We start from the raw sequence: 23,374 nt of genomic DNA, 5'->3' as shown, positions 1-23,374 counted from the left end.
CCAAAAACTGAACTGGACTAGCCATATAAATACTGTGGTTACAAGAGCAGGTCAGGGGCTGGGAATTCTGCAGGAGTAACTCACCTCCTGACTCCCCAAAGCCTGTCCGCCATCTACAAGGTACAAGTATGGAGTGTGATGGAATACTCTCCACTTGTCTGGATGAGTGAGGCTCCAACAACACTCAAGGAGCTCAACACATCTAGGACAAAGCAGCGCTCTTGATCAGCACCCCATTTCCTACCTTCAACATTCACTCCCTCCACCACCGCTGAGCAATGGCAGTAGTGTGTACCATTTACAAGATGCACTGCAGCAACTCATCAAGGCTCCTGTGACAGCACCTTCCAAACGTGTGATCTCTACCACCTAAAAGAACAAGGGCAGCAGATGCATGGGAACACCACCACCACCTGTAAGTTCCCCTCCAATCCATACACCAGCCTGACATGGGACTATATCACTGTTCCTTCACTGTCACCGGAGCAAAATCCTGGACCTCCATTCCTAACAGCGCTGCGTGTGTACCTACGCCACATGGACTGCAGCGGTTCAAGAAAACAGTTCACCACCCCCTTCTCAAGGACAATTAGGGATGGCCAACAAATACTGGCCTAGCCAGCAACATCCACATCCGGTAAAAGAATACATTTTTTTTAAATGATGCCTTTGAATTGAGGGTGGCTAATCTCACCTTTCTTCTGGCACTCAGCTCTTGAGTCAATATCTGGGTGAAAATGGTGATGAGTTCTGAAGTAGACTGGCAAAATCCAAGTGAGCAAGCTCCACTCTAGACATAGGAACATAAATCTAGGCATAGTACTAAGACAGTGCTATGTTGCCATAGGTGTCACCTCACAGGTGAGATTTTGAACTGAGGTCCTGGCTGCCTGTCTAAGTGAATGTTAAAGATCCTGTGTCACTCTTCAATGACAAACTAGGGGAATTCTCCCAGTATAGGACACCGGAGATGCTGGAAAGAAATGCATGGGATTGCAAGAGACACTGATGTGGTTTCTGATTTAATTCCTGAAAATGTTAATGCAATCGGTGATTTGTGTGTGACAAGTAATCTGCAATTGCGATGAACACACACCAAAATGGGTGAGGGTTAGGAAAGAGAGCGGCGATCACGTTCGTTTTTACATGTACCCTGATGACACCCAGCTCTACCTCACCACCACCTCTCTTTTCTTCTACTATTGCTAAATCATCATAATTTTTATCCAACATCTCCTGAGGCCCCGCAAACCTCCAAGATATCTGTGCTCATCTAAGACTGGCCTATCGAACATCACTGATTTTAATTGCTCCATCAGTGGTGACCATGCTTTCAGTTGCCTCGGCCCCAAGCTCTGCAATTCCGTCCCTACGTCTCTCCATCTCTCTACCTCGCTTTTCTCTTTTAACACTCCTTAAAACCTAGCTAAGCTTTTGGTCATCTGACTGAATATCTCCCTATGTGGCTCCTTGCCATACTTTGTGTTATAATGCTCCTATGAAGTGCTTTTGGACGTTTAATTACTTTAAAGGTTCCATATAAATATAAGTTTTGTTGTTGAGTGTTCCACGACATTGCTCACAAGCAACTTTGTGCTAACAGAACCTTTCTTATTCAAAAAAACTAAGGTGTGCTTTATCAAGCTAATTTCACTTTGTAGATCTGGGACGATTCTGCCCAAAGTGCAGCAGCGGACAGGAAAAAGGACGCTTTACCAGCCTGCCGCAATGGCAGCTTTTTGAGCCATATTGTCCCATTCCCAACATGTCTCACCTCATTAATAATGCACTCCCAAGAAACACACCAGATCACTGGCGGGGCAGCCACTGATTCACCCATCCCACTATCACCTCAGGCCTTCAGTAATCCAGGCGCCATATTTAAAGGGCACCCCTGCACAGGGCTTGCAGTCTCCAAGGCATCGGAAGCTGTTGGAAAGTGATAGCTGCTAAAGGGAGGAAACATGCTGCTCTCAAATTTAGCAACGCCTCCCTCGAGCACCCACTGGACACTGTGGAGGCCCACCACGAAATCCTCTACCCACACTCTAGGTGAAGACCAGCAAGCAAGGTCACCAATCTAGCATGGGAGGCAGTGGGAGTGGTGGTCAGCGCCAACACTCTGCAAAAGAGGACTGCCACCTAGTGCAGAAAGAGGATGAATGATCTGCTCCGTTCCGCCAGGTTAAATAACTCTTCTCATCACTCTCAACTCACAAGCTCTTCACATATCCACAGGGATCGCACTCACTGTCAGTTCACAGACATCACCATTCACTCTCTCACACACACCTTCATCTGCCTGCAGATTGTGTCCTCATACCATCCATGGCACCACTCACCACCCAGGCATCCTTAGCATCCGGCCTGACAGGCATCCTGCTTTCACTCTCTCCATTTGTATTCATACAGGACAAGCTGGCACACAACAAAAGAGAGAGTTTACAGACTGGTGGAGGAATGCCTGACACCAAGGACCTCACAGGCTTTGAAAATAGAGCCATCCAGCTGGCCAGCAATGATCTGGACCGTTCCTGTGCTGACGGTGCTCAACAAAGTGAGCATCCGGCAGTGCAACATCCATCAGACAACCAACTGCGAGTCAGTTCCCATGTTCTGCAGTCCACTGCCACGCACTAATTATCTCTCCTTGCATCTGCAGACGCATCTGGGAAGCAGGCGAGGGAGTCCACGACCCAGGTCGTTGACTCATGCCCCGAAGGCACCTCAGAAGAATCTGATGACACCCTAATTGAAGATCGATCACAGCGCTCACTCAAACCCTCCAACAGCGCAGAAACACACACCTCGGTGGGACCTAGTTCTAGAGTAGCATCGGGGTCACAATCTGATGAGCACATTGCACTGTCTGATCCACAGCAGACAGTGGCAGGAACTTCCCAGGTTTCCGTCACTCGGAGGATTGCTGGAGACCAGAAATCTGCTGAGTCCAAGTCAGATGTCAAGCATCTGAACTCGGTCATACCTCGGTTGCTGGAGCTGCAAGGGGAAGCTTGGGAACATCAGGAAGGGATATCTGTTGCATTCCTCAGCTTGCAAAGTACAATGGAGGAGTCTGTCCGCCTTCGGTCTGAGGTGCGTTGGCATGCTGGCACTGAGGTCAACACTGGCAGGATGGCAGCCACCATAGAGGCCTTGGTCCAGGTCAACAGTCCTGCACTGCTGCATGGGCTGAACTCCAACTCTGATGCCACTGTGGGCCTCCATAGTGGGTCAATGCCAGAAGGGTGCGGGACAGCCCGTTCTCACTCCTGATTCCCCTTCACTTCAAGGAATCAGACAGGAGCCCTCAAGCACCATAGGGAGGAGGATCAGCAAGTGCACACCCCAGGGCCTCCACCCAGGTGATTCCGGAAGTGTCCGGCCCATCTGAATCCTCTTTTCCTGTGACCCCAGCAGCTCCAGTTCCACAGGCCGAGGCTATGCATCGCTGCCATACAGCAGAACCCCCGAAAGCAGGCCAGGGCCCTCCATGTCTCGGCCCGCCAGAGGACGCCTGCCAAGCAGGCTGCCTCCACCTCCACTGTGGATGTTGGGAGAGCATCAAGACATAGCGGCAGGGTTAGAAAGGTTAAGAAGATGTAGCTCTTTCGAGTTATCAACAGATCGCATGTAACTCTTTCGAGTACATTCACAGTTCTTGGTTTTCCGGGAGCGGGACATGAACCCACAACCCTCTGATTCAAAGGCGAGGGTGCTATGAACTGAGCCACAGCTGATGTAACTCTTTCGAGTTATCAACAGATCGCATGTAACTCTTTCGAGTACATTCACAGTTCTTGGTTTTCCGGGAGTGGGACATGAACCCACAACCTTCTGACTCAAAGGTGAGGGTGCTATGAACTGAGCCACAGCTGACACCTCGCACAGCTGATGTAACTCTTTCGAGTTATTAGCAGTCACAGATTGTAACTCTTTCGAGTACATTCACAGTTCTTGGTTACCGGGAGTGGGACATGAACCCACAACCTTCTGATTCAAAGGCGAGGGTGCTATGAACTGAGCCACAGCTGACACCTCGCACAGCTGATGTAACTCTTCTGAGTTATCAACAGTCACAGATTGTAACTCTTTCGAGTACATTCACAGTTCTTGGTTTCCGGGAGTGGGACATGAACCCACAACCTTCTGATTCAAAGGCAAGGGTGCTATGAACTGAGCCACAGCTGACACCTCGCACAGCTGATGTACTTGCACAGCCTGGGCATGGGTGTTAATCACATGTACTTAATGTTCACTACTGTAGATAAACTCCCAAGAATGTCTCCTTGCCTATGGCTTCTTGTTATGATAAGCAGTGTCCGTGTCACTCAGTGGTGAAACCTTGGTTCCTGCACAAGGCAGGTGTTTCAGTCCAGGATCTATTCCCTGTGCAAAGCGTAACCTTCAGACCAAAGTGATGGTCCGGCTTAACACTCACAGGACACATTAGTGATGCATGCACCTCGAAGGTGCTTGTCATTGCTGTCAGAATGCCGTGGGCAGGCGTCGCAGGGATCCGTCATTCTCTGTGTGCTCTCTGCACCTTTGAGGTGGGGCTGGCCCCCCATCTCTTCAGCATCTGTGACCAGTGACGCTGTGCTCCTGAAGGGGTCAGATGCTGAAGGCTGACAAAGGATCAGGTGCATTTAAAGTTTCATGGCTGCATCTCCATGATATGACCCTGATCATGGAGCGCAAGCAAGCTGCCCTCAGCCAAACAGGAGTCAGACATTCAAAGAGACAATGTGAAGGTCTTCCGAATGTCCTCGCTGCATGTCATCATCATCCTACTGGGATCTAGAGACTGTTAGGGCCTTTGCTGCATCTCCATGACATAAGCCTGAGCACTGAGGGTATGTGCACTGCCAATAGCCACACAGGATTCAAACATTCATAGATGCAAGGTGAGGATGTCAGGACTGTCCTCACTGCATCTCGTCGTCATCCTCCTTGAATCTTGCGGCTATGAGAGCCTCCCGAGCGCGCCTGCCTCATCTGGCCAGAGCGATGGCCCCATTGCCGGCATCCTTGCCTTCGAGGCCATCATCACCGTCATTCCCTTTGACATCCTCCTCTTTGGAGGATACACACAGTTCCTCCATCTCCTCCTCAGTCAGATCCTCCCTGCTTTGCAGCACCAGGTTGTGCAGTGCGCAGCAAGCGATGATGTTGCACGACACCCTCTGGGGACCGTACTGCAGTGCTCCACCAGACCTGTCGAGGCACCAGAACCTCATTTTCAAAATGCCTATAGTTTGCTCCACCAAAGTCCAGATGGCGGCATGAGCCTCGCTGTGCCATCGCTTTGCTGCAGTCTGAGGCCGCACAGAGGAGTCATCAGCCACGTCTTCTGTAGGTAGCCCTTGTCCCTGAGGAGTCAACCCTGCAGCATCTCTGGACTGTGGAAAATGTCAGGGATCTGAGAGCTGCTAAGGATGTAGGAGTCATGGACGCTCCCTGGGAATTGTGCGCAGACCTGCAGGATGTGTTTGTGGTGGTCACACACTAGTTGAACATTCAGTGAGTGGAAGCCCTTGCGGTTGACGTAGTTGACTGCTTGTTACCACGGAAATCTAAGAGCCACGTGAATGCAGTCGATGGCACCCTGCACCTGTGAAAAACCTGAGATCTGCTCAAATCCCAGCACTCTTGCTTCCTGGCTTTCCCGTTCCTGGGCGAAATGCATAAAGTTCTGTGCCTTTGCGAAGATGGCATCCGTGACCTCCTGGATACCCTTGTGCGTGGAGGCTTACGAAATCCTGCACAGGTCACCTGTGGAACCTTGGAAGGAGCCACTGGCGTAAAATTTGAGCACTGTGGTCATTTTCACGGCCACTGTCAGTGGATGCCCTCCATGTCCCCGTGGCGCCAAATCCTGCAGCAGGTGGCATATGTGACCGATCAGTTCCCTCAACACGCGCAGTCTTCAGCAACACTGATTCTCAATCATCTACAAGAATGACAGACGCTGTCTATAGATCCTGGGTCTAGCGATGCACCTACGAGCGATGGCTCTCTATGGATCTTCAGCTGCGTGCGCAGCAGGCCCTGCCGCCATTTCATCTTAAGGGAGGTGCTGCTCCCTTTGCCAAGCCAGGTGCCTCCACCACGCTCTTCCTCTACTTCTTCGGTCTCGTAAGCCATGAGGCATACCACTAAATAACCATGATCCTGATGTTCTCCTGCAGGTCAAAGAGAGAGATATGTGGGTTAGCATATGTGTCCTAAGAATCTCTCTTGGTTAAGTCTGAAGGCCCCTTCACACATTCAGGGAAGTGCTGGCCACCACTTGGATGGCCAGTGTGTAGCGTGTTCATTGGCTGTCCAAAGCCCCATCCACCTCCACCCCACTCCACTTGACCAATTGGCAGCAGCTTCGGCCATTGGATTGCATGCTGTGCTCTCAGCTCAGGAGCAGGCATTCTCCTAACCTCACTGCAAGGCTGCACTGTTAGCTTGAACCACAATGGATACTGGTACACACCTTAATAAAGGCTTTGCAAAGGGCTGTGAGCACCTCCACCAGTGACTGTGCCATGGCCACCTTTCGCACGGGGATTGTACGACTTGCCTAATCAGCTAATTGCTCTGCTGTCCCCTAAAATGCACATTAATTTGCAGTCTGCGCCTGAGGGGTGAAAAGTTCTGGAGCGTTTGGTAGCACTTTCATGCTTTTGCATTGCTTGAGTGGGCAGAGGCCCAACTCCAAGTATGTCAATGGAGCTGCAACTGAACGGTCTCAGCTGCAGAATAATGCTAATTTTTGACAAGCTTATCCTTGCGCATGGCCGCTTCCCTCAACCCCCCCCATCTCCACACACACACACACACACACACACTACTCCCACCCTCCCCCACCCAGGCCCCAGGCCCCGAGCATGTGCTCCAGTCTTTCCTTCAGTCTGTCTGTACTGCCTTGCGCTCCCTGCCCAATCTGACCCGCGCTGCAGCCCTTACCCTGGCACCACACTGAAGCCAGCCGGGAAAAAGTAAGTTGCCAATGCTCCCCGCGAATACGCAGTACCTCACCCTTGATGTCCTACAGGCGATCCTCGCGAGTCCTGGGCAAGGTGTGCACTCATCTCCGAGTACCCCCCAAAGTTCAGGTCGCCAGGTACACGCCTCTTAAAGGCAGTCATGAAGTATGCTGTTATGAAGTCACACCAACATGGGTGGTAAATGTGACGTGGGGGGATGATTCCAGCTAGCAGGGCTTATAATTAGATGTAAATGTATTAAAATGACATTCCCAACATCCAGTGGCAGGAAATATGGCCCACCATCGACGGGTGGAGCAGACAATCGCAAACTGGTTTCGCGACGGTGTAAAAACCGATTTTTGGCCTTCTCGCCATGTTGTTTCCCCCTCCATTGCCTGCCATGACACCCGACGCCAATGGTGCCAGAACATTCCGGCCTTTATTTCTAAAGCTAACCTTATTTTATACACACCTTATACTTGTTCCTGAACTGCCAACACCAGAAAAGTGTTTGGAGTGGCTTTTATGATCAGCAGCAATGACAAAGCTTACATCCATTTCTTCTGAGATCTGTTGCTCCCCGGTCCTATTAACAGCATTATAAGTTATAAAGTAAAATCTTCACCCCCAAACTTCCTGTTTTAATAAATACAATTCCCATAAATTACAGTGAAATTATATCAATATCATTACATGTTAAAAACTTTGTGGTGCATGAGCAATTCAGTTCAAATCCGTCTACAATTTGATCATAATAGCTAACCATTCATTGCTATCCAGCATGGCAACCCCATTCACAAAAACTAACAAAAAAGAACTGGATTATAGAAACACTCATCTGTTGTGATTATAAAGCATAGCAATGGTTGTAATGCACTTCACACAACATAAATGAGAGTTCAAGTGATACTTACAAACTGTAAAAGGTACGATTATGATGCTATTTGATCTGCTTCAGGCATTGCTGCCTTGTAACACATTCCAGCCTCTGTTATCTTGTACGTAAATAAGCTCAGTGCATTTTGGAATGGTTCCATTTGAATTCCACTTCAATTACTTGTACATTTTGTACACCACACGCATCCAGTACCCCGTAATCAATTATACAATCAACTTTACTCAGAACATACAGAACTGAATATTACAACTTTGTAACATTATTTTGAAAGAAGACAACAAATGTAATTTTCTCTTTTTCCAGCTATCTTATATTTTATGTGCTCTGTATAGCTCAGCTATTCACTGGATAAACATGCTGAGTCATCAGAGAAACATAATTATCCTTTTACCTTAACACCATGCACCAAATGGCCAGCATCCATTCAGTACCCCTCCATGGTAGCTGATCACAAGTAACAAGTTTTTGATCTCAATCAAGTGAAACAAGCGTACTGCCCAAATGGTAATGCTACAGCACTATGACAAAAACGTAATTTTGTATGTTAAATTACTAATTTGAAATTCTTATCATGAGAAGTTAATACTGTAGGTTCATATAGAAAATGTCCACATCATTTACTACACATTCAATGTGGAATCCATGCAGGTTGTCAAGATGAGAACCAAAGGGATCGTATTTTATTTGTTAGAAAATCTATAATTGGTTTCTGGCAAAAAGAAAAGGTGGCTTTACCATCAGTGTTGAAGATGGTTTTATTCAGTTGATGTCAATTAAATTCTCAGTTGTAATTGTTTTCTGGAATCTTTGACAATTGATTGAGAAAAGCATTGTTCAAATTATCTTAGATTATATTAGCTGGCATAAAAGAACCTTCTCAATATACGACAACCTATATGTATATCACATCATTAAAAAGTAAAAAGCCCCAAGATGCTTCTTCACAGCAGCGTAATCAGTCAACAACTGACACACAGCCAAAAGAGAAAATATTAGGGAAGGTCACCAAATACTTGGTGAAAGAGGTAGGTTTTACAGTCTTAAAAGGACATGGAGATGGAAAGACAAAGAGGTTTGGCTTCGGAATTCCGAACCTGAGAGCCTAAATGACTGAAGGAACGACCTCCAGGGTAAAGTAAGTGAGGGATGTACAAGATGCTAGAGTTGGAAGAACGCAATTTTCTGAGGATTATAGGGATGAAGGAGGCCAGAGAAGCAAAGCCATGGAGGGGTTTAACATTTAAAATTAAGGAACACAGATTTCCTTCTCTAAACAACATTAGTCAATCGGTTGGGTTAGTCTCTTTTACCAATACAAGCTTTATATTTCCAGATTTTTAAAAACTGATTTCATATTCTCAAACTGTGATAGTGGTATTTGAACTCATGTTCTCTTGATTATTATCCCAGTACTCTGAATTATGAGTTCAGTAACATAACCACTAATCTACCATAACCCATTTCTCTACCAGCTACCTGACTCCACGTTTCTCACCAAGTTATCCTCACTTCTTTCCTCCCTCAGCCTCTGCAGAACAGCATCTTCATTCCCGATAATTTCAATCTCGACCTCAACTCTCCTTGCCCTCTCTCCTCTGATTCACTTCCCTCCTGTTGGACCTGTCCTCACTGAGCTGCTTCCTCCATATTAATTCTCCTATTCATATTCCAGAAACTGAACTGGGCCAGCCATATAAATACTGTAGTTACAAGAGCAGGTCAGAAGTTGGAAATTCTGTGGAGAGAACTCACCTCCTGACTCCCCAAAGCCTGACCACCATCTGCAAGGCACAAGTCAGGAGTGCGATGGAATACTCTCCACTTGCCTCGATGGGTGCAGCTCCAACAATAATCAAGAAACTCGACACCACCCAGGCCAAAGCAGCCTGCTTGATTGGCACCCCATCCACCATCTTCAACATCCACTCCCTCCACCTCCATGGCAGCTGTCTGTGCCATCAACAAGATGCACAGCAGCAACTCACCAAGGCTCCTTCGACAGCACCTTCCAAACCTCCCAGAAAGACAAGGGCAGCAGATGCATGGGAACATCACTACCTGCAAGTTCCCCTCCAAGCCACACACCATCCTTACTTGGAAAAATTGTCGTTCCTTCACTGTTGCCATGTCAAAATCCTGGACCTACACCACATGGACTGCAGTGATTCAAGAAGGCAATTCACCATCATCTTCTCAAGGGCAATTAGGGATAGACAAAAAAATGCTGGCTAAACCAACAATGCCCACATCCCATGAAAGAATAAAAAAAAATTTACAGCCAACCCCCCAACCTTGCCATCGAACATGGCTTCTCTATTTACAATGTCTCAATCACAGACAAGGCCATCTCTGATCTGCTCCTTGTATCCTCCACCACTCACAACTCCTTTTCCCTTCCAACCTTACTTCCTTCTGTGACATCCTGGAAAGTTGCACAACAGCATTTTCAAACTCCCAGCCATTCACCATGATACTTCTGCAGCCATCGGTCTGCTCAATCACTTCCTCACCTCTGTCTTTGAAGCCTTTGTTCTCAGTTGAACCCTTAATTTCTCCCACCCTGATCATTCTTCCTGTAACAAAGCCCATCTTCACTTCCATAAGTTCAAGATGTATAGGCTTGAGAATCCAAGATTTACAACTGGTTCAGCCATTCTTCACCAAATCTGGCTGGGCTACATCAAGTACCATTAGCCCCTGTTCTCCTCTGCCAAAGCTGCACAAGTACCCCAGCATCATTTTAGAATGTCAAACGAACTCCAGCTTTTCTTCACTTCTATTCATCTCCCATGTCACCTCTCCCCTCCCCAACAAGTGTAAGGAGCTCATGGAATTCTTTGAAACTAAGGTTGAGTTCATTTACTCAGCTGGCTCTGCAATATTCTTCCCTTCCCCTTGCGCACCAAGCCAAGCTTCTCCCAAAATTTACCCTGAGTCCATATGTTTTTCCCCTCATCCCCCCTTCCAAGCTTACTTTATCCATGTGTCACGAACATTTAGTTGTGATATTATAGGTTTTCTAAAAAAGCTAATCTTTCTTTTAAATGGATACAAGTAGCCTAAAAAATGGCTGCCAAAAGCCATCTGACCTTTTACAACTGCAATGCTTGTCAAGCTTCTAGAAGGCTCCAAGTGGATTGCAAGTAGACATATCCAAACATGTGAAGACATTTGAAATTCAATGTACATTTCCACAAGGGCAAATAGAGACTTGTTGACAATGGCTACCCTGGAGCTGTGAATAGCTCTTTCCTATCTCACCATCCTGGAAGAATGGGAGCCATTCAAGTTAATCAGAGACATTTAAAAGGTTAATTACCTCGGCTAAAAGACAATGGATGGGACTAGGCTCCCAGACCTGGGCTAACCCAATACCTAATATGAAATAAAAGCAAAATACTGCAGATGCTGGAAATCTGAAATAAAGACCTATCAACTGGTCTTATTCACCTGCTCTTTCTCCACAGCCCTGCAAATTTTCCCATTTCAATTTCCTTTTGAAAAGTTATTAATGAATCTGCTCCCACCATGCTTTCAAGCAGTGCATTCCAGATGACAAAGTGCTGTGTAATTTTTTTACCTCACGATGTCTCTGGTTTTTTGTCAAGTACTTAAATCTGTGTCATCAAGCTATTGATCCTTCTGCCACTGGAAAAAGAGCAAATAAGGAAAAACTATCAAAACCCTTCAAGATTTTGAACCCCTCTATCAAATTCTCCTCTTAACCTTATTTGGTCTAAGGAGAATAACCCCACTTTCTCCAGTCTCTCTACATAACCAAAATTTTTCATCTCTGATACAATTCTAGTAAATATCCGTCCCCTATCCTAACATCCATCCTAAATGTGGTGCCCAGAATTGACCACAATACTGCAGCTGGGGCCTAACTAGTGTTTTTGCAAAAATTCAATCAATATCAATACATTTTTATTGTCCTAAAAGAAGTTTGCTGTGGGTACAATTGCTTATGCATAACTAAAATAAAAGAGAGAATTACATCAGCAATATCAAAACCCGTATCGCTACAGAGCAGTGCCAACATCACAGCTGAAAAATAGAATAAAGAGAGAAGAAAATAGAGAAAGCGTCTTCATGTTCCTTCTCAGCACAAATACAACTAATGGATATGAATGTGGCTATGTCTCCAAAATATCTCCCATATCAGACGTTGGTGATGTACAGGGATTGGAGATGAGGAAAAATGCAAAGTTTTGGAAAGCTGTCTGATCCTCAGTAGGTTTGGCCTTCATTGCAAGGGAACTTGAGTACAAAAGTGATGGTGTCTTGTTGCAACTACCCACAGAGTCCGTCAGCAGATACTCAGCCAACCTTGAAATCCTTCTATTCTTCTGCTCTGGAAAGTTCAAGGCTGAGGAGACTGCCTGCTTTTGATGGCCTAGCCAGCCCTCGTACAGAGGTATTCTAGCTCAAAAGCCCCCTGTTGAGCAGCAACGTCTCCAGCGCAGGGAAACTTATTTCCCAGGCCACGTGGTCGCAGGTCCGATGCCGACCAAAGAACCGATCTATAGAAGCAGAGAGGGAAAATGACCAATGCACTGCGCATCCCCCGATACAGCTGATATAGCCACGCTGAACTGGGCCACTCCTGCACGACCAATTGCTGTTCCAGGGACTTCATCTCCCTGTCCACGTGGAGCTCTCTCTCTCTCAAACTGCTGCCATTTTAAAAATGGTGCCAAACACAAAACTCTAGGAACATAGGAGCAGGAGGAGGCCATCAGCCCATCAAATCTGCTCTGCCATTCAATGAGATCATGACTGATCATATACCTCAACACCACTTTCCTGCGCTATCCCCACATCCCTTGATGTCATTAGTATCCAGAAATCAATCGATTTCTGTCTTGAACATATTCAATGATTGAGCTCCCACAGCCCTTTGGGGTAGAGAGTTCCAAACACTCACCACCCTCTGAGTGAAGAAATTCCTCCTCATCTCAGTCTTAAATGGCCTATCCCTTATTCTGAGACTGTATCCCCTGGCTCTAGACTCACCAGCCACAGGAAGATCCTATCTACATCTACCTTGTCACGCCTTGTAAGAATCTTGTAAGTTTCAGTGAGATCACCTCTCATTCTTCAAAACTCTAGAGAATACAGGCCCAGTTTTCACAAAATCTCCTCATAAGACAATCCCGCCACCCTAGGGATTAGTCTGGTGAACCTCCACTACACTCCCTCCATGGCAAGTATATCCTTCCTTAGATAAGGCAACCAAAACTGTACACAATACACAAAGGTGCGATCTCAACAAGGATCTATACAATTGCAGCAAGACATCTTCACACCTGTACTCAAAATCCCTTGCGATGAAGGCCAAACATACCATTTGCTTTCCTAATTGCTTGCTGCACCTGCATATTAGCTTTTAGTGACTCATGAACAAGGGCATCTAGGTCCCTTTGGACATCAACACATATGAACATACAAAATAGGAGCAGAAATAGGTCTCTCGAACCTGCTCGCCATTCAATAAAATCATGGCTGATCTGTTTGAGTTTCGAATTCCACATTCCCATCTACCCCCAATAACCTTTGATTTCCTTGCCTAACAAGAATCTATCTACCTCTGCCTTAAAAATATTCAACGACCCCCACCTGCACTGCCTAAAGCAGAGAGTTCCAAAGTGGCACAACCCTCAGAGAAAACGTTTCTCCTTATCTCTGTCCTAAAAGGGCAACCCCTAATTTTAAAACAGCGCCCCCTAGTTTTGGGCTCACCCACAAGAGGAAACATCCTTTCCACGTCCACCTTGTCAATACCGTTCAGGATCTTATAAACTTCAATCAAGTCACTCCTTACTCTTCTAAACTCCTGCAGAAACAAGCCCAGTCTGTCCAACCTATCCTCATAAGACAACCTGCTCACTCCAGGTATCAATCTAGTCAACTTCCTCTGAACCATCTCCAAGGCAGTTACATCTTTCCTTAAATAAGGAGACCAAAACTGCACACAGTATTCGAGATGTGGTTTCACCAATGCCCTGTATAACTGAAGCATAATGTCCTTACTTTTATGTTCAATTCCTCTCATAATAAAAGGATAGCATTCCATTAGCCTTCTTAATTACTTGCAGTGTCTGCATACTAACTTTTTGTGACTCATGGATGAGAACACCTAGATCCCTCTGCACCTCGGAATTCTGCAGCTGTTCTCCGTAATACTCTGCCTTTTTATTCTTCCTGCCAAAGTGAACAACTTCATATTTTTCCATATTATAGTCCATCTGCCAGATTTTTACCCTCTCACTCAACCTATCTACATCTGTCCGCAACCTCCTCATGTCCTCTTCACAACATACTTTCCTGCCTATCTTTGTGTCGTCTGCAAAGTTAGCTACCATACCTTCGCTCCCCTCATCTAAGTCATTGATATAAATTGTAAAAAGTTAAGGCCCCAGCAAAGACCACTGCAGGACTCCTGTCAATCCTGTCAATCAGAAAAAAACCCATTTATGCCAGCCAACCAATCTTCTATCCATGTTAATATGTTACCCATTACTCCACGAGCTTTTATTTTCCACAATAAGCTTTGATGTGGCACCGTAAAAAATGCCTTCTGGGAATTCAAGTACAATACATCTACAGGCTCCCCTTTATCCACAGTGCATGTTCCTCCTTCAAAGAACTCCAATAAATTAGTTAAACATGAAGTCCTTTTCACAAAACATGCTGACTCTTCCCCTAAGTGCCCAGCTATAACTTCCTTAACGATCAATTCTAACACCTTCCCCATGACAGACATCAAGCTAACTGGCCCATAGTTTCTTGTTTTCTGCCTCCCTCCCTTCTTGAATAGAGGGGTTATATTTGCCACTTTCCAGTCTGATGGAACCTTTCCAGAGTCTAGAGAACTTTGGAAACATCAATGCATCTACTACCTCATTTGCCACCTCTTTTTAGACCCTAGGGCGAAGTGCATCAGAATGAAGTCAACACTTCCCAACCTCTCACCATTTAAGAAATAGTCTGTCTTTCTGCTTTTTCTACAAATGTGTATAACTTCACGATTACTCACATTATATTCCATCTGCCATGTTCTTGCCCATTCACTTAGCCTGTCCAAGTGCTTTGAAGCCTCCTTGCATCTTCCTCACAACCTCCATTCCCACCTAGTTTTGTGTCAGCAGCAGATTTAGAAATGTTACATATGGTCCCCACATCCAAATCATTTATAGATTGTGAACGCTGTGGCCCCAACACTGATCCTTGCAGTACTCCAGTAGAAAGAGCCTGCCATCCTAAGAATGACCCATTTATTCCTACTCTCTGTTTTCCGTCTGTTAACCAATTTTCAATCCGTTCCAGCATATCACCCCCAATCCCATGGGCTCTAATTTTGTTTAGTAACCTCCTGTGTAGGACCTTATCAAGAGTCTTCTGAAAATCCAAATACACCTCATCCACTGGTTCTCCTTTATCTATGCTAAAAGTAACATCCCCAAAAAACTCCAACAAGTTTGTCAAACATGATTTCCCTTTCATAAATCCATGTTGACTCTGCCCAATCATATCATTATTTCCTAAGTGTTCAGTTATAACATCCTTTATAATAGATTCGACATTTTTTCTACTATCGACGTCAAACTAACAGGTCTGCAGCTCTCCATTTTTTCTCTCCCTCCCTTCTTAAATAGTACGGTTACATTTGCTACTTTCCAGAATCTATAGAATTTTGAAAGATAACCACCAATGCATCCACTATTTCTATAGGCATTTCCTTCAACACTCTGAGGTGTAGGTCATCAGATCCAGGGGATTTATCAACCTTCAATCCAATTAATGTTTTGACTACTACCTCTTTATTAATGCTCATTTCTTGAGTTCCTAATTTTCACAAGCCTCTTGGTTCCCTAGTATTTCTAGATTTTCTGTATCTTCCTCCATGAAGATAGACACAAAGTATTTGTTTAGTTTCTCCGCCATATTATTAGGCTCATTGTTAACTACATTTCTTGAGTTTCGTATCATCTGTGAACTTTGAAATTATGCCGTGTATATCCAAGATCAGACCATTAATTGTTATGGCACAACAAATAGTGAATGCTGAGCCGCTCAAATCCCAGAGGGAAACTTAAAACAGCTGCCACAACTGTTTCTGCAATTTGTACTTTATTTTAAGATGTGTGCCTTGAATTCGGCAGTAAAAGTCCACCGAGTCTTAGGGGTTTTTTACAACACTAAATGAAACACTTGTTAATAGAAGAAAAGGTTTTAAGCACATACATGTGTCTACAAATTACTACTATGATAACTCCTAGCTCCCCTAATTAATCTGACCTCCGTTAAGGTATCAGTAAAAACAACTAAATTTCAACAGACCTAGGCAAAGCACACAATACCCTGGACAGTGGTATTCACAGTGCGTTTTCTTAGCTTCGGTTCCTGTAGGCAGCAACTTGATACCTAGAGGCTTTTCACACTTGTTAGATCTTTGAATGCCTTCTTCCTTACACATAACCTCATCTCCTTTATACATGTTTCTCCCTTTTAAATGTAAATTCCATTGTTCCACTATATCTTTACAACTTTACTTTTTCCATAATTTAAATCTTCCATAACACTCATGTTATCAGTAACCTTTGGGAAAAATAAACACACTGGCTTAGCCTTTTTTGGCTAGGTGTAGTACCTTACCATCTCTTTGAAATTCACTGCCCTGGTTTATCTAAAAATGTAAATGTTCCTCACACCTCACATTCTAAAACTCCAACCATGTTTACGTATTTAGCATTTCAAACATAGTTTTCCTTTTGATAGCTCAAAAGCTCCAGACTAGCTATCTCGAATTCAAGTAAGTCTCCCACACACACACATCCACACAGAAAAACTAATCCAAAACCCACTATTAACCTACTTTTACAATAAATCACAATAATATTATGAAAATTATGATATTTTCATGACAAATATATATCAAAAAGACCAGTGGTCCCAACACCAACCCATGGGAGTACATCATTGCACATTTCAGTCTAGAATGAAAAACTGGCATTCACCACTGCTCTCTGCTTTCTGTTCCTTAGCCAATTTCGCATCAATGCAGCCTTGCCCCTTTAATTCCATGGGTGTTAAGGTTGTGAACAAGTCAATTACATGGTAATTCATTCAAATGCCTTTCAAAAATCCAGATGCAGTGTACCAACTGCACTACCATCATCTATCTTCTATTTCTTCGAAGAACTCAAGTTGGTCACACATGATTTGCCTTTAACAAATCCATGCTGACTTCCACTATTTTTGCAGTCAGAGAAATGTTCCTTTACCTTTTACTTTGTGCTGTCAAAATTTCCCTCTGCTAAGTGCTCACATTCTGGTAATGCTATTTGCAATTACCTTTGTATAACTATTATGTGGCATCTTAATAAATACATTTTTTAAATCCAGCTAAGTCACATTCATTTCATTTTCTTTATCAGTCCTCTCCTTTATTTCTTCAAATTCTGAGTTCGTTAATCATCATTGCACTTTAGACATCCATGTTGACTGGTTATGATTAACTCATGCTCCTTCAAGTCCTTAGTCATTTCATCCAATAGATCACTGACTCCAGCATTTCATCAACAACTGAAGTAAAACTAACTGGCCTATAATGGCTGGGCTCTATTTCTGTTCTAATTTCCTTCTGATGTGTCTATCTTGAATTTGGTTAACTTATTTAATACCATTTCCCTTTGAATTATAGTACATTCAAAAAATAAAAATACCCGAGAATCTTCTGATTACTGTCAATTTGACCCTATCTGAAGCAAGGGGCCGGTCAGTTAGCCAATCAGGATTAGAACTGTGCATTTTTAAAAATTCATTCACGGAATGTGGACATCACTGACAAGTCCAGCAATTTTTGTCCATCCCTAATTGTCCTTGAGAAGATTTGGACGAGCTGCCTTCTTGAACCACTGCAGTTCATCTAGTGAAGGTACTCCCACAGTGCTGTTTAGGTGAGGATTTTGACCCAAGGACGATACAAGTCGGGATGTGTAACTTGGAGGGGAACCTGCAGGTGCTGGTAATCCAATACACTTGCTGCTCTTGTAATTCTAGATGCTAGATGTCGTGGACTAGGGGGGTACTGTTGAAGAAGCCTTGATGAGTTGCTGCAATGCCTTTTGTAGGTGGTACACACTGTTGCCACAGTGTACCAATGGTGGGCTGAATTAATGTATAAAATGATGAATCGGGTGCCAACCAAGCGGGTTGCTTTGACTTGGATGATGGCAAGCTTCAAGCAAAGGGTCTTTTTCCAGATGGCAGGCGGTGACTAGTGGTGTACCGCAGGGATCAGTGCTTGGGCCCCAGCTATTCACGATATATATATATAAATGAATTGGATGAGGAAACCAAATGCAATATTTCCAAGTTTGCTGATGACACAAAGCTGGGCGGGGTTGTGAGGAGGAGCAAGGAAGCTTCAGGGCGATTTAGACAAGTTGTGTATGTGGGCAAACACATAGCAGATGCAGTATAACGTGGATAAATGTGAAGTTATACGCTTCGGTGTGAAAAAAAGAAAGGCAGAGTATTATTCATCCAGGCAAATAAGGAGTATTCCAAGAAGATCTTGTCTTAGGACTTGTAGATGAGGGAATGGATTTGAAGAGCCAGCAAGTAAGTCATGTGCCAGAAAATGCAACAGGCCTTCCTGAAAGAAGGCAATGAAGGGCTCTCACCAGCTCTCAGCTGGCAGGCAAGACCCCCACCCATCACCATGGTTTCTCTTGAAACATAGAAACTAGGAGCAGGAGTAGGCCATTCGGCCCTTCGAGCCTGCTCCGCCATTCAATATGATCATGACTGATCCTCTATCTCAAGGCCATATTCCCACTTTCTCTCCATACCCCTTGATGCCCCTAATATCCAAAAAAATGATCAATTTCTTTCTTGAATATACTTAGTGACCCGGCCTCCAAAGCGTTCTATGGTAGAGAATTCCACAGGTTGAGCACCCTCTGAGTGAAGAAATCTTTCCTCATCTCAGTCCTAAATGGCCTGTCCCGTATCCTGAGACTGTGGGCCCTGGTTCTAGACCCCCCCAACCAGGGGAAACATCCTCCCTGCATCTAGTCTGTCTAGCCCTGTTAGAATTTTATACATTTCAATCAGATCCCCTCTCATTCTTCTAAACCCTAGTGAATACAGGCCCAGTCGAACCAATCTCTCCTCATACGACAGTCTTGCCATTCCCGGTATCAGCTTAGTGAACCGTCACTGCACTCCCCCTATGGCAAGTATATCCTTTCTTAGGTAGGGAGACCAAAACTGCATGCAATTCCCAGGTGTGGTCTCACCAAGGCCTTGGTGTATAACTGCAGTAAGACATCCCTACTTCTGAACTCAAATCCTCTTGCAATGAAGGCCAACATACCATATGCCTTCCTAATTGTTTGCTGCACCTGCCTGTTTACTTTCATGACTGGTGTACAAGGTCACCCAGATCCCTTTCTACATCCACGTTTCCCAATATATCACCATTTAAATAATACTCTGCCTTTCTTTTTTTCACACCGAAGCGTATAACTTCACATTTATCCACGTTATACTGCATCTGCCATGTGTTTGCCCACATACACAACTTGTCTAAATCACCCTGAAGCTTCCTTGCTCCTCCTCACAACCCCGCCCAGCTTTGTGTCATCAGCAAACTTGGAAATATTGCATTTGGTTTCCTCATCCAATTCATTTATATATATATATCGTGAATAGCTGGGGCCCAAGCACTGATCCCTGCGGTACACCACTAGTCACCGCCTGCCATCTGGAAAAAGACCCTTTTATTCTCACTCACTGTTTCCGGTCTGTTACCCTCGATCCCATGTGCTTTAATTTTGCCTACTAGCCTCTTACGTGGGACCTTATCGAAAGCCTTCTTGAAATCCAAATACATTACATCCACTGGTTCTCTCTTATCTATTCTACTAGATGCATCCTCAAAAAGCTGCAGTAGATTAGTTAAGCATGATTTTCCTTTCATAAACCCATGCTGACATTGTCTAACCTCGTTAAAGCTTTCTAAGTGTTCTGTTACCACATCTTTTATAATACACTCTAGCATTTTCCCCACTACTGATGTTAGGCTAACTGGTCTGTAATTCTCTGTTTTTTCTCTCCCTCCTTTTTTAAATAGTGGGGTTACATTTGCCACCCTCCAATCCATAGGAACTGCTCCAGAGTCTATAGAATTTTGGAAGATGACCACCAATGCATCCAATATTTGCAGGGCCACTTCTTTAAGTACTCTGGGGTGTAGATTATCAGGCCCTGGGGATTTTTCAGCCTTTAACCCCATTAATTTCTCTAGCACCATTTTTTTACTAATACTGATTTTCTTCAATTCCTCCCTCTCACTAGGTCCTTGGTTCCCTAACATTTCTGGGAAATCATTTGTGTCCTCTTTTGTGAAGACAGAGCCAAAACATGTGTTCAATTCTTCTGCCATTTCTTTGTTCCCCATTTTAATTTTCCCCGTTTCAGACTGTAAGGGACCTTCATTTGTCTTTTTCTCTTCACATATTTATGGAAGCTTTTACAGTCAGTTTTTATATTCCCTGCAAGTTTGCTCTCATACTCCATTTTCCCCTTCTCGATCAATCTTTTTGTCCACTTTTGCTGAATTCTAAACTGCTCCCAATCCTCAGGCTTGCTGCTTTTTCTGGCAATTTTATATGTCTCCTCTTTGGTTCTAATACTATCCCTAATTTATTTTGTAATCCATGGTTGAGACACCTTTCCTGATTTATTTTTACACCAACAAAAATGTGGTAGAGTGAAGGATATGCCAGGCAATGAGACTAGAGATTCTGGTGGAATATAATCCTACACTTGATGGCCCCCAGCACCTCTTGGGTGCCCAGTTTTGAGTTTCTAGATCTATTACGAATTTAATCCATTTAGGATGGAGGTGATGCCACACATGATGGAAGCTGTCCTCACTGTGAAGACAGGGCTTCGTTTCTACAAGGACTGTGTGTTGGTCACTCCTACAAATACTGTTGTGAGTAAATGCAACTGCAGCAGGTAAACTGATGAGAATGAGGACAGCAGGGTTTATGTACATTTTCTCTCATGTTTTCTCATCACCTACTACAGACCCAATCTGGGAGCTGTGCCCTTCAGGACACAGCCAGTTCAGTGAGTAGTGATGTTACCAAGCCACTATTTATAATGGACATTGATGTTTCCCCCACCTAAAGTATGTTCTGTACCCTTGTTACTCTCAGTCCTTCTTCCAATCTTCCAAGTGGTGTTCATGATAGTGGTAGAAGAGACAGTAGAAGAGTGGTAGAATATGTTATACTCAGAAATGGTGATGGAGAGGTTTGGGACATTAACTGAAAGGTATGATTCCAAGAGTATGACTATGTTCAGGTAATTGCTTGACTAGTGTGTGGGACAGCTTTCCTAATTTTGGCACAGGTCCCCAAATATTAGTCAGAAGGACTTTGTAGGGTTGAGTGAACTGGTTGTGCCTTTGACATGTCCAAAATTGGTGCCTAGCTGAATGTCCGTAGGTCTAAAATTTCTTTCACAGTACTCCTTGCTTTTTCGTGAATGTTTTGTTGCTACTGAGTGGCTTACTATAACATTTCAGTGGGCAATTAAGGGTCAATCACATTGCTGTGGCTCTGGAATCACAGATAGGTCAAACCGAGTAAGGACAGCATATCGCCTTCCCTAACGAACATCAGGGAACCAGATGGATTTTTATGACAATCCAATAGCTTCATGGTCACTAATACGTCTGATACTTGCTTAATTCCATATTTATTTATTAATTTAACTGAATTTAAACTCCTCAACTACCCAGATGGGGTTTGTACTCAAGTCTCTAGATCATTAGCCCGGGCCTCTGGATTACCAACTATTAAGATAACCATAAACTACCAAACCCCTAAACGATCACATACCGATGGCCTAATGGCCAGGGCGGATTCCGTTAAAATTGTACAGCCCAAGGGGCACCGGATGACATTGCGTTTATGGTCCTATAACGGAAGTAATTTGTTTCGAAAAGTAAACATCAGTTCACTGACCAAAAACAAAAAAAAACGGATCTTCAAATTAAGACACGTTGACCGTTAAAATAAATATCGTCATCCAGCACTTTGAGGAAAGACGTAGCAAATAGTAACGTATCTCACCCTCTGGAGAGCCAGTGGTCGGATTTTAGCGCTCGGTGCTGAGAACGGTGACAGACTCTGCGAGTAACATGGTAGCGATGTCAAGTCAGTCACTGGGCCCTGCTGTCTGTCTCTCTCTCTTTCTCCCCGACTCCTCCACCGCACGGAGGCGCGCAAACACCTGTGCGCAGGCGCCGCTCCGAGGAGCCGTTAAGCTCGAGCGGTTGGGTGGGTGCGGAGCGCCAACTGTTATCGTCTCGTGGCTGTGGTTTACTTGGACGGTTAAGACCGGGCAGTCAGGTGTACTTAGGATTTGTGTCAAGAGCTTGCAATTAGGTCCCGGTCCCACTCCAGATAGTCTATTTATTAAAGGGTAGAAAATCTTTAGGCAGACGCGCCTTATTGCAAGGGAGACCTAGACTAGGTCTAGCTGCTCTTTCTCTCCGTGGTTCGAAAAGCAAGGTAGTTCTCTTTGGTGTCCTAGTTGGCCAATATTTAATCTCAACCAACATCAGTTGCAAAGAAGAGTCATATTGGACTCGAAATGTTAACTGCTGTTTCTTTCTCCACAGATACTGCTAGACCTGCTATGTTTTTCAGCACTTTCTGTTTTAGGTCAGATCTTCAGCATCAGCAATATTTTGCTTTTACAGCAGTATCATTGGGACCTTGGTGTGCCCAATTGGCTGCCACGTTTCCTGTTGTAGGGTGTTGGATACTATTCGGTAGGTCTTAATCTTAAATAGATTAACTGTCTGTATCTATTAACTACAAGAACTATATACAGTAAAGTGTTCAAGCCAGAGCCGTCACATGTCTGCTTGTGCACATTGGCTCTGTCCAATGCTGGACTGACTAGTAGGTGTGGGACTTGTTCTCTTACATCACTTTGTGGGTAGTACTGTACTCAGTCCCATATTAACCCTGTATGTGCCAGACCTTATACTACATCTTCCCTTCCCCCCACCCCCGCCAAGTTTTTATCCAATGTATTACAAGTTATTCCAGTTTACCCCTTGTATTTACATTGTTATTACTCCCCCCTTTAAGTGTCTGAATTCATAGGTTCAGGCAGTCTGATCTTATTACTCTTTCATATCTCATTTCCACTACTGTTGGAGGAGTGGTAGGCTTTGTCGCTGCAGGTAAACTCTGTTGATTTGGAGGTTGTTCTGGCATCTGGGTACCTTCCTCGATGTCTCTCCACTATACTGTGGGAATAGGCGGTCTAGGGATGAGAAGGAGACTTCTGTTTCTCCTGACTATACCCTCTGGAATGCCGACTAGGTAGGACTGAGGTTGATCATCGTCCTTCCTGATGATAGTACCCTCTCTCTCGAATTCATCCTTTCGTA

The 23,374-nt window shown here is 44.5% G+C and overlaps 1 protein-coding gene across 4 annotated transcripts in view; it reads right to left on the bottom strand.

Annotated features, from left to right (window-relative positions):
- Positions 1 to 22,305, bottom strand: part of LOC144689829 (CAP-Gly domain-containing linker protein 4-like) — a 350,052-nt gene extending 327,747 nt beyond the window's left edge. The window contains exon 1 of one of the 4 annotated variants that reach the window (XM_078557236.1): positions 22,041 to 22,305. The gene's annotated coding sequence lies outside the window, so the exon portion shown is untranslated. The remainder of the gene's footprint in view (positions 1 to 22,040) is intronic. The other 3 variants (XM_078557237.1, XM_078557238.1, XM_078557240.1) reach the window with 3 other exon arrangements.
- Between the last annotated feature and the right edge of the window lie 1,069 nt (positions 22,306 to 23,374).

The sequence above is a fragment of the Cetorhinus maximus genome, chromosome 14 (assembly GCF_964194155.1).
Source record: "Cetorhinus maximus chromosome 14, sCetMax3.hap1.1, whole genome shotgun sequence".
In the NCBI taxonomy this organism is placed as follows: domain Eukaryota; kingdom Metazoa; phylum Chordata; class Chondrichthyes; order Lamniformes; family Cetorhinidae; genus Cetorhinus; species Cetorhinus maximus.
This window is presented reverse-complemented; position numbering and strand designations above follow the sequence as displayed.